Source organism: Mus caroli, chromosome 14 (assembly GCF_900094665.2).
Source record: "Mus caroli chromosome 14, CAROLI_EIJ_v1.1, whole genome shotgun sequence".
Classification (NCBI taxonomy): domain Eukaryota; kingdom Metazoa; phylum Chordata; class Mammalia; order Rodentia; family Muridae; genus Mus; species Mus caroli.
The window spans coordinates 48,624-52,851 of NC_034583.1; the positions used below are offsets into that span (position 1 = coordinate 48,624).

The 4,228-nt window shown below is 38.9% G+C and overlaps 1 pseudogene; it reads right to left on the minus strand.

The window, feature by feature from the left end:
* Positions 1 to 1,938: 1,938 nt before the first annotated feature.
* Positions 1,939 to 4,228, minus strand: part of LOC110309254 — a 13,367-nt pseudogene continuing 11,077 nt past the window's right edge.

The following is a 4,228-nucleotide window of genomic DNA, read 5'->3' on the forward strand; positions in this document are numbered from 1 at the left end:
AATCATTAAGCATCCGGTTACCTCAATTGTACCTTGAAAATATGTCACCCGTCTTCCTTATTGTACTCTGCATAAAAAGTCTAATGCTCGAGTGGAAAAATTACATTCAGATTCTACACACGAACTCTCCTGTGTGTGTCTGCTTGTCACTCGCCATCCACGTTTTGCCCACCCGCGTCGGGGGACCCGTTCCACGCAGACACAGGGACCCAGAGGGTCTGCGGCACCCCCTTATCCAGCTACTTGGGGTGCCACGGTCCTCTACCCCTGCGTGGTGTATGACCATGGTCCCGAGAGCGTTCTTGAATAAAAATCCTCTTGCAGTTTGGAGCAAAACCGTTTCTTGTGGGTGATATAGGGTGTTGCCTCTCCTGAGTCAGAACGTGGGGGAGTGCTCACGTTGTGGGTCCATCCCATAAACGACCACAAAAACCAGACACTACTACAGATGCCAACAGGAGATTGCTGACAGGAGCCTGATATAGCTGTCTACTGAGAGGCTCTGCCATTGCCTTATCAATACAGGAGTAGATGCTCACAGCCATCCATTGGTCACAGCACAGGGTCCCCAATGAAGGAGCTACAGAAAGGACCTATGGAGCTGAAGGATTTGCAGCCCCATAGGAGGAANAACAATATGAACTAACCAGTACCTCCAGAGATCCCTGGACTAAACCACCAACCAAAGAAAACACAAGGTGGAACTCATGGCTCTAGCTAAATGTGTAGTAGAGGAAGGCCTGGTTGGTCATCACTGGGAGGAGATCCTTGGTCCTGGGAAGGTTCTATGCCCCAGTAGAGGGGTATGCCATGGCCAGGAAGAGGGAGTGCGTGGGTTGTGGATCAGGGGTTGGGGGTAGGAAAAAGGGGATCTTCAGAGGGGAAACTAGGAAAGGGTTTAACATTTGAAATGTAAGTAAAGAAAATATCAAATAAAAAGGCATTTGTTAGGACTTTATAGGATGATACCTAATTACAATCTTCATCATTTTTGAATGATGTCTTTGGGCAGACACAGGTGAATCATAAAGTAATAAACTCAATGATGAAGGACCCCCACAGAAACCTGTCCCCAAAAAGATTTTGGAATTTATAATCTCTACTTGCATTTACCAGTGACTGTATATTTGAAGGAAAGCAGAAGCATACACTGCTGTGATTTCTGAAAGCTTTTTATTCCCTTAGAATCTACTTTGATTTAATGAGAGCTATTACAGAAATACTGATGTATTTGCCATTAATGTGTTCAACACCATCATCCACAGTATTTCACAGTAGCTAAATATTTGACAACAACGATGCAGCATGGGTAAGATTTCCAACATTAAGTTCCTATCCTTAGAGTTGGACACACTTTCCACACTGAATGTATGATGGACTTTGTAGTTCAGTCTGGCTGGGAAGAAACTATGAAGCCCAAGTCCCTTGAAGAATGCAGAGATCAATCTGGGTCTGATATCTGTGGGATTTCATGCTCACACCTGAAATAACAAGATTCTTAAGAGTGAAGAGTTGGAGATCACTGTGTTAGTCAAAAGAAAAATGCAATGTACTCAATTGTAACTCAAAGCTGACAGTCAATATGTACTGTGTATAGACTTATCAAAATATCAAATTAATTACAAGAACAAATAAACAACCAATATATAACAAAACTTTGAATGAAAACATGAAAAACCAAATAACTAAACTAATCAAAACTCAAACCAAAATCAAACCACAAAAATTGTGCAATGTAAAAACTTTGTCTGCACATTTTGTAGCACAGACTTACAGCCTGTGACTGTCCTTGGCAACTTAGTAGAAAAGCAGATCCTGGAGGTAGCAATCTTTGCAGGAGAAATTTAAGCAACACTCTCCTTTTAGAGTGTGGGTCTGAAGGATATGGCTCCCAAGTCAAAGCAGAACAGATGTTGTAGACTTGGATCCAAGGTTTTACAATTTTGTTGACTGATCTCCATGTAATTATTCATGATNACCCATCAGGAAAAGATAAATTTGCACTCAGAATCTTCATGGATGCCCAGCAGCACTTGATGTGTCTTAGCACTTCTCTGAGTCCCTTTAAATGTGCACTCTTCCTGGGCCAGAGGATAGATGAAATTAAGGCCTGTTCATACCAAAGAAACCAAAATAAAGGAAGAGCATACAGCCCATTACAGTCATGGTTATTAAGGATGAGAGGCAATAGTGGTGTATTTTGGGTGCACTCTCAGTGCTCCTCTTCCAGCACTTCTCTTTGTGGGAGATCATGTTGTGGTCTGTGCCATGTTCCGGTGTCTGTTGGAGTATTTCACACTTAGGGAAGGAAGAAACAAAGGCCTGGTAAGCATTTATCAATTCAGCTGTCCCTCCCAGAACAGCTCTATTCAGCTGGACAAACCAATATGACCTATCAGCTGAGATCATTCCATGCATCCCAATTGTTATAGAGCACCTGAGCTTGAAATTATTTCTCACCTTTTAAAAACTGCTAGAAACTGAACTGTCAACTACACATCATACTGGAGTTTAAAAAACACCACATTTCCCCTGTTGAGCGTTTTTACAGATGGCTATAAAATATTTGACTAAGTGTAGACTGATAATGACTTCAAAAAAGATTTAGCATGGTAAACTTTTAGGCTATTTGACACATTTAGTGTATAGAGATTGTGTGTTTTCTCAACAATTTGCCCTCAGATTAAATAAATTAAAAATTTTAGATGCTTGCCAGAAGCTGTTAGAAAATTTTAGATTTTAATCTTGGTTTGACAAGCTGCCTTGTACAAGCAGGAAAGGAAAGGAAGGGATAGAGGAAAATGGATTTTAGAACTCTCCCAGGGACAGAGAGAAATCGGGGGGGGGGGGCACCCTGTTTTATTCTCTCTGGCCCCTACATGAGAAGTTCTCTACCCTCTTTCTATTGTCTATGTTTGGTGCACCAATCACGTGTCAATTCATGTATGTTTTCTGTTTCATTGAATGACTGACTGTTTTATGTTTCATGTTAAAAAGAAAAGGAAAGAAATGGTTAAAGCTTTACCTGTTGAATCACTCTCAGTTGCACAACTGAGGCTGAGAGGCCCCTCCCTTTAGCCAAAAAATCAAGCACAGCAGGAGAGGTCCTGCTGAAAAACTTGTTTTTAAAGAAAAGGAATCTGCAACCTCTTAGTTCTAAGGCAAATAAGCTGATAGTTGTTTTTTCCTAAAAAATTCTCTGCAATTTTGTGATTGTTGTGTTTAGCAAATGACAGTGTGTTTATATCTTATAAGTATAGCTATAAAAAGTAAAATTCTTTGATTGATCTAAATGTATAAGATTCGTGTAGCCACTCCATTTGGTTTTTGACTGCTCTTAAAGGTATAAATATGATCTGCATATCTTGGTCATAGAGAATTGGCTTATAAGTTATTTGGATATGATTAAAAAGGTATAACCCTGGTTACAAAGTTAGCTTAAGTAGTAACTCAGGGCTAGAGTAATTTTCAAACAAAAGCACCTGGCATAAACCAGCCCAGAAAACTAGTCCTCTAAAGATACTCCTAAATTGAGATGAGTTTGATGTCAAATTTAAGATCTTTAATTCACCTGTATATTGTAATTAAGATAATTATAAGAGTAATCATCTTTTAAAAAGAGTATCAAAAATTAGAGGCATAGACAGTTAAATTGTTCCTCTAAAATTGGTCCTTATAATGGGAGGGCCAAAATGCTCAGGTTAAAAAATACTTTACTTTTGAGTTAATGCAGGGCTCAAGGCAGCCCTAGAAAAGCTTGTAACCATCTTTTATTTTGCAAACAGTGCCTGAGAAAGTTTCCCCTGTGTTCAAGGGAATTTCTTTTTAGCTTTGTTATAGATCTATTCAGATGTTTAAAATAATGCTTAAATTCAAAGAGTTTTGCTTTTAATGAACTGGTGATCACTAGATAATTTTGCCTGTAGGTATGGCTAACAGGGCTTTACAATATGTAAGAAATTTTTATTGTCTGCTTCAATACAAGAAACAAAGTTTAAATCTTTCAGTATATATTGTTTCCTAAGTGAAAAGTATTCTATTAGCCAATGCCTCTAAAGGGAAGTTTAAAGTTCTGGGAAATATTTGTTGCTCCATAAAATTCAGAAACAATATTTTTAATATTTAGGATTTTAGTTATACTGGAAAATTGTGGTACAAATTTGCTTCAAATTTTTATTTTCAAAAGCTTCCAGGAGGCCTGGCGTGGTGGCGCACGCCTTTAATCCCA